At 37.1% G+C, this 7,967-nt stretch overlaps 1 long non-coding RNA gene across 1 annotated transcript; it reads left to right on the forward strand.

Moving 5' to 3' along the window:
- The first annotated feature begins 4,827 nt into the window (after positions 1–4,827).
- Positions 4,828–6,827, forward strand: LOC127085034 (uncharacterized). The gene is made up of 3 exons (XR_007788893.1): positions 4,828–5,489; positions 5,627–5,756; positions 6,455–6,827. It is a non-coding gene; the product is annotated as an uncharacterized LOC127085034 (long non-coding RNA).
- The last annotated feature ends 1,140 nt before the right edge of the window (positions 6,828–7,967 follow it).

The following is a 7,967-nucleotide window of genomic DNA, read 5'->3' on the forward strand; positions in this document are numbered from 1 at the left end:
TACATGTTTTTTTAATTTTTCTTCCACTTTAAAAAATCACAACAAATGGAAAATTGATCCAAAAAATATGGTTGTTTTTGCATTAGGTCACATTTTGTGTGTAGTTTGTTTTGATTATTTTTCCAGAAATTGTTCATGGCTGTATAATTTTTTGCCCTAGGGTTTGTGTACATATATGCATTCTTGACCTTGCCTTGGTTCATCAATTGTGAAATGCTCAATTTTAATCCAATGCTCATGAAAGTTTACATGGTGAAACTAGACATCTTTCTGGACATTTTGGTGTTGAGTTTGCATTTTTATCAATTGCCATTTCTGAGTTATGATTTTTCTAAGTTAGGTGTGATAATTTGTGTCACACCTTGTGATGTTCATCTTGTGCTATGTGTTTACCCTATCAAATGACTTCCAATTGCCATGATTTTTTGTATGATGCTTGATATGAATATTGTGAATGATCATGAATTTTTCTGGAATTTTTGGATTCATTTCTGATTTGTTTGAGATTTTTATTGCTGGATTTCCATTTGTGCATTTTTGAATAGTCATGATTTTCAATGATTTGTGAAATGATGGTTGTTTATCATATGAATGTGAAATTTTGCACATTGATTCTAGACATGTTTAAGGTTGTTTTGGCTTTGTTTTGAAGTTTTTATCATTTGCCAATTCAGTTTTAGGCTTGTGCTAAGTTGATGTACCAAATTGTGCCCATTTGTGCTTGATTTTTCTTACCTTGACTTGATGAATTTGATTACCCTGCTTAATCATGTCCAAATTCTCTAATTTTTTGTGTGATTATCATGTTATGTGTTCTGTTTACCCATGATTTTTGCCAAAATTAATTGAATAATTTTTGATTTATTGTGCATTTGTTCATTCTGTTGTCACAATGTGGTTACAATGTGCATACCTTGCCATATTTTGTTCATGAAATGGAATTGGTAATAGATATTGATGTGGGATCTTTTGGATGATGTTCTTAATTGATTGAAGTTGATTCATGTCAATTTTCACGTTCTGTTTTGAATTTTTTCTCCCTCTTTGACCCTAGGCCTTGACCTAGTGGTTTGTCTCATCTTTGAGCTTTGATTTCAGGTTGAACATCCAGGTTATATAGTTCATGATGCAATCTCGCTTGAGCATTTGGTGCTTGATTTTGACTAACTTTGTGTGTTTTGTAGGGTTGTTAACTCATTTAAGTTTGACTTGTGGCTTATGCCTTTGCTCATTGGGTTTGACTGTTGGTATTCATGTTATCTGTTTGTCTGTACAGTTTAACTGACTTGTGTGATGTTTCAACAGGTACATAAGTTGCTTAAGTTCAATTTGAACTTGCTTTTGCTTGGTTGCTTAACCATATAGGTATAACTCTCCTGACTTCATGTAGTCTGGAAGACCTGTCCTGTTACTTGGGCAGACACCTGTCTGAAGCCCTCCTTAAGAGGCAATGCTTGTGTATGTTTATTTTTGTGCCAAGCAGGAAAAGTCCTTTGATAAGGCAATTGGCAGATAAAAGAGATGTGTAGTCCATCTCCTGCTATTCAGTGTGTCATCCACTTTGCTCACACCTTGTGTTGATGCATTGTGGATATTAACCCAAGATCTTTGTTGAGTCAGTCACATGTGGATAAAAGAGTTCCAACTTTCTGAACTCCCACACTTTCATTTGTCTGAAGCTCTCCCAGGCCAGGGATAAGAGCTATGAGGTCTTACCCTCACTTCCCATTTCATCTGCTTCACCCTAACTCTCAATGTTAGGGTTAAGAACTAACTACACCCGATTCCAGTTGGCTTGTGTTTCATAGCCTAACCTTGTGTGAGCCCACTTTGTTTGTATATAATGTGTGCTAATTGTGTGTATGTTTGCTTTGCCTGTGCTGTTTTAGATAGCTTGTTACCTGTGCAAGTTAGATAGAAACCTCAACCTAGGACCATGGTGGATTACATGATAACTATTAGGCTCGAGTCAGTCTCCCTTCTAGTTGGTCATTTCCCAGTCTCTGGTTAGGAGAAAGTTTCTCCCCTGTTAAGGGGAACTACGTTGCCCTGATCCTCATACCAGATGAGGTACGTAGGCAGGAGGTCGTACGAGATCTCTCCGGGCACCCTTTTTCTTTTTGTTTGTGTTTGCTTGACAACTAGCAGGCTCGAGTACCAAACTCCCTGTTAGTTTGTTTGTTCAACTTTGTTGTTGCTTTTGACGACTCAGCGTCCGGTTAAACCCTTTGTGTGTGTAGGAGTCTGACGTAAGTCCAGCGATTGGCAGTTGGTTTCCTGTGTGTGTTTGTTGGTTCGGAGTCTGATGTAAGTCCAGCAATTGGCATTCGGTTTTCATGTTTTCCGTTTTGTGTGGAGTCTGACGTAAGCCCAACGATTGGCAGTTGGTTTCCTGTGTGTGTTTTGTTTCGGCGTGCGTGAGCCGGACTACGGTAGCTCTGATTCTCATTCCAGATGAGATACGTAGGCATAGGATGCGATATCCTAGCGAGCCCGTTCCTCTCTTCCCCCACCCATGTTGTTTCTTGTGTGTGTGTGCATTCTTTTGAGCAGTGTTTAGCAACCTTTCTTCTATCCTTTTGAGCGTGGATCCCGTCGAGTACGACGGATGCGTAGGGGTGCTAATACCTTCCCTTCGCATAACCGACTCCCGATCCCATCTCTCTTTGGTCGCGAGACCATGTCTTTTCCAGGTTTACTTCGAGCGTTTCCTTTCCCTCTTTGGGATAAATAACGCACGGTGGCGGCTCTGTTTGTTTTGTTTTAGCCCGCCGATTGTTTTTCGCGGATGCGACACCTGTTAGTTCCAACATAATCAACTCTCAATAACTCTTCAGCAATACGTCTCAAAGCAGCTCGAGATACGGAACCACGCAAATAACCATAAAAGGGACTTATGTGCGCGTGCTCAACTTCGTAAAAACTCTTTTGAAAAGAAGCTCTAATGTTTCCCAGTTGTAACCTCAAGTTGTTATTCATGGCTTCCCAACATTTGACCATGTCACCTATACTGTTTCCTAACATCTACTTTAACTTCCAATGAGCAGATTCAACCCTAAAAATATTGAAAATAACACATAAAAAATACATAGAAATAATATCACATATAAAAATAACACATAAAAAATTATAAGACGTACCGATTAGTCGTTGTGTTACCCAAATGTAGCACTCAATTAATCCATGCTCCAACAAATCTATGCCTATGTGGAGTCAACCATGTGTCTTTCACATAATTAATAAATCCACTATAATCAACACATGCTTTCTCAAGTTGATGCAACCGTTGACCATACTCAACCTCATCACTAGCCCAAACAACTTTCATCCATAATGTGTCTATCGTCTTTTGCAGGTCATTCACCACATGTTGTTTGCATTTGGCACCAACGTTTTTGTTAATGTGAAATCTACATAGCAAATTAATCGACTTGGGAAACACAATTTCAATTGCTTTCATCAAAGAAAGATCTCTATCTGTCAAAATCACTTGTGGACACATGTCTTTCTTCACAAACAACTATTTTAGTTTCTCCAATACCCAGCAAAAATTCTCTGTCTGCTCAGACTCCATATACGCAAATGCAATAGCAAAAGTCAACTCGGTCGATGTCATGCCAACAATTTCAAACAAAGTTTGTCTATATTTGTTTGTCTTGTAGGTGCTATCCATAACTAACACAATCGGAAAAATATTCAACAACTTAATTGAATCAGGATGTGCCCAAAATATCTCTCTCACAACTTCCGAGTCATCCTTTTTTCTACTCCAATAGACATAGCTTGCATCCTCAATAAGCTTAAACAGATGTTGTATCTCACTCCTAGGACCTCTTATCTCTTTTTATATCACACTCTTATGCTTGTATACTTGCGTAATCCGAGTGACATTCTCAGAATCTCAGTCTTGCAAGGAAAGCAATATGTGTCTAGGTGGTACATGTCTCTTTGCCAAATCAGCGACATGTTGCTTCTCATCTGTGGTCAACCTACCAATAAACGAATTACCTTCTAATCTATAAGGTAAACCATGATTATGTAACCCACATTTTACATCAATCTTCTAACCAGATCCATCTTTCGCCGGAGCCGACCAGATTTTAAATGGACATCCATATTTCTTGGACGCACTTTGGGTACCATTATCAATACTCTTGTATTTCCCACCTTTATCACAACCAAATATTCATTTGTTACTTCTCCATCCCTTCCTTGTTTCAGTATCTGAACGACGGATAATAACAGTTACTTTATTATCGATTCCAACCTCTTTAATCCATCTGATAACCTCTTCTCGTGTACCAAATCTTTCCGTCGTTATAAACGCATCAGTAGTATCTACACATATTTGGGGAAGATTTTCCATTCCTGCAAAATAAAAAATAGATTAAAAAAAATAAAAAAATAATAAAAAAAAAAAACAAACCCAAACACTTCTTGAAAGAGTTCCGGAACACATATTACATAAATCCGAACACTTCTTCAAAGAGTTCCGGTATGTGTAACTTTGTTTACCGGAACTCTTTCAAGAAGTGTTCCGGTTTGTGACTTTTTTCTGATTGAACCGAAATTCTTTCGTGAGTACTTCCGGTTCATTGCTTCGTGTGTTCCGGAAGTCATTTTTGAAGTCTTTCGATTTGGAATAAATACATACCGGAAGTCTTTTTTCACGAGTTCCGGTGCGAGGGTGTCAAATATGTAATTTTTGAAATTTTCAACTGAATAGTAAATTGGTTAAAACCGGTTAAAGGTAGAATTGAAATTTTTAAAAAATTATAGGAATATGAGGTTAAATGTAGGGGTACAAGCTAAAATTTTCTTACTACAGTTGGGTGGCCTATGTCCATGAAGAGCAGGGATCTCACGAAGAAACCTGTTATACTCAAACACATTAACAGGTCGAGCATTCAACAGTGCATCGAGCCATTCAATCTCTTCCCCATTATGAAATTCCACATGAAAAACAATGAAGAAGACGACTCCAAACTCATCCTCCAACAATCAAGAAATGCGATGAACACTCGAACAAGCTCCGACGCAAGCGGATTGCAGCGCCACAAACTCAACATGATTAGTGGCCTCCAAATTCGAGACTGAATCCAACCGATTCCAAGTTTTTCATTTCATCTTCATGCGTGCGAGGAATTCAAAGAAAACAATACTGACGTGAGGCAAGGGAGCTTACCGATTTGGAGTTTCGACGGGAAGAATTCAAGTTCAGATCTTGTGCCTTTTGCGGATGCCTTATGTGCGCGCGTGTTGTTGTTCTTCCGAGTTGATGATAGTTGCGTGAGAGGTTCTGAATCTCTCTCCGTTTCATCTTTTTTTGGTGAGTTCGTTGAGAAGTGCAAATCTTCGATTGAGGGTTCGTTCTGTTGTCGACGTTACGATATGTTGGTATGTTGTAATGGAGAGTAGAAGTGGAGGCGCACAGTGAACCGTGGTGTTGTTATGCTGAAAAGTTCGTGATGATGAAACGAGGCGTAAAGGTATCGAACTCTTCTCGAAGAATCTGTTTGCTTTTCTGCTACGTGATTTCCGTTAACTCTTTCAGTTCCTAATTTTTTCTTTCCTCTGTAACGCTTCTGTTTGTGTCGTGGTTGATTATTGTCGTGAATCTCTGCAGATTTTGAATGAAGGTTGACTTTTTTGGCAGTCAAGAAAAGTGAAGCTCTTGGTGTGAAGAAGATTGAAGACTCGAAATTTTATTTGAGAGTGAAAGATGAAGGTTGAAGAAGATTGAATCTCTTGATGAGGTTAGCTTTTATAATAATCTCTCTCTCCAAAATTAGTTAGAAACTCGACTTAAATTCCAATGAAATTCAATCTAAATTTACTCCAAATCCACAAAACAGTTAGGGTTCTGTTATGAAACTCATTCTAAATTCCAAATGAAATTCACTTGCAGAATTGGTTGGTTAATATGAGTTGGGTTGAAATGAATAGGTTAGTTAAAATCCAAATTGAAATTCAAATGGAATGTTAAATGAAATGTTATTCAAATGAAAATGTTAGATGAAATGTTATTCAAATGAAAATGTTAAATGAAATGTTATTATTTTTCTGCCGAACACATTGTACTGGTCTTCTCAATATCATTTTGTTAGTTAAGAGGGTTAGTTAAATGCTCTCCATTGGGAATGTTGATGGAAACTGGTTCTGTCAGCTAATGTGAAGTGAAAATCAAAATTGAAATGAAAATGATATTGTTATCAATTTCTGTTATGGAACGAAGGCACTGCTGTCATAGTTTATTAGTTAACTGTTTGTTAGCTAGTGCGCTGTTAGAGGTTTTCGGTCATTTTCGTATCGATTGGGAATATAAAGGCTAGGCTTGGATGGTGATGAATGACTTGCTGTATCAGTTTTTGTGAAATGCTATGTTGCGCTGTTAGTTAAGTTCTGTTGTGTTAGAGTGTTATGGAATTTAATTGGTGAAATCTCCATTTTGTAGGTTGTTTGGAAGTTGGCTTTTGGAGGTTTTTATTCTGTTATGTTAATCGGTTTTGCAGGTTAAGGTTAAAAGGACTCTGTTATGGAGAGTGGAATTAATGGTTGGTGAAAATGAATATAAGTTGGATGTGCAGGTTATGCATTTGGCCTATGGTATTACATTCAATGCATCTGACAGTGTTAGGGTTTTTTTCTCCAAGAGAGATGTTCGGAATGGTATCACAGGCCATGTGAATTTGGCATCTTTGGAAGTTAAATTGTAATTGAAACTGAAATATGAATATTGGTATAAGGTTGTAATGGATCAAAAAATGAACACGGCCCAAGCATGGTTTATAATGCAATTGTGAATGAAGATAACTTTGTTTGAAATAGACCATGGATCCAAATGAAATGGACTTAGGTGATTGATGGGCATTAAGACTAAGGTCATGGTGATCGAGGGATGACAGTAAGGTAAATTGACTTTGGTCAACTTATTGACCAAAAAGTCAACAGTTGACCAAAAGTCAATTGATGCAAAAAGATGATGAAATAGACTTCTCTGATTAAAACTGCACGTTCAAAATGGAATCATGAACTAATTGGAACCAATGTATTAAACGAATGAATAATAGTGAAACCTAGTGATCATGCCATGACCTGATCAAAATGAATCAATGAAATTTGGATCAATGAAGGTTTATGGAATCAATAGACGAAGTGACTTAGATCAAACGAGATCAATGACAATATGAAGTGGAATATGAATGCAAGCTTACTTGGAATCAATCAAAATAAGCCATGTACTAGGGTTTAGTAGCTAAAATTCAAATCCACGTAATCAACCAAAGACCTTAAACCAAGAAGTAATCAACATAAACAATGCATCAATGTCATGAACCACAGTTAGGATTTTCCACCCTCCTCAAAGCAAGCAATATGGTTACAAACCTTCCGGATCAAATAGCTAGGTCATTGATGAATTCTCAGTCCAAAGATCAACCAAGCAAAGCTCCTGAATATCAACTACCCATGATTAGGGTTTTAACCAAAGCACAAGACTCCACAAATATCATCTCAAACGATGGGCCCATCCTTAGGGTTGGGGTGCCCAGATGAATGTCACGATATAGGTCTCAGGAGTTAATGTCCCAAATAATCAAGCGACTTGGGTTTCATCCCACATGATGATCAATATCACAATCCTCAAACTAAAATCCTGATTTTATCAACCATGAACCTTGAATCTATGATATTTGTTAGCAAATGTTAATCATGAATGAATGATGTACATGAATGAGGCATTAATGAGTCTAGATGAATCTTAAATGATAGGTTATATGAAAAGCAAAAAAGAAGGATAAATTTTGGAATACAACTGTTATATACCTATTAAAACTTTTGAATGCCCATATCTTTACGGGAATAACATGCACACATATACTTTTTTATTAGGACATAATAAATTAAATTTTAAATAAAAAATCTCATATATTTAATATTTGTTCTTATTTTTAAAATATTGTTGATTA

The sequence above is a fragment of the Lathyrus oleraceus genome, chromosome 5, assembly GCF_024323335.1.
Source record: "Lathyrus oleraceus cultivar Zhongwan6 chromosome 5, CAAS_Psat_ZW6_1.0, whole genome shotgun sequence".
In the NCBI taxonomy this organism is placed as follows: domain Eukaryota; kingdom Viridiplantae; phylum Streptophyta; class Magnoliopsida; order Fabales; family Fabaceae; genus Lathyrus; species Lathyrus oleraceus.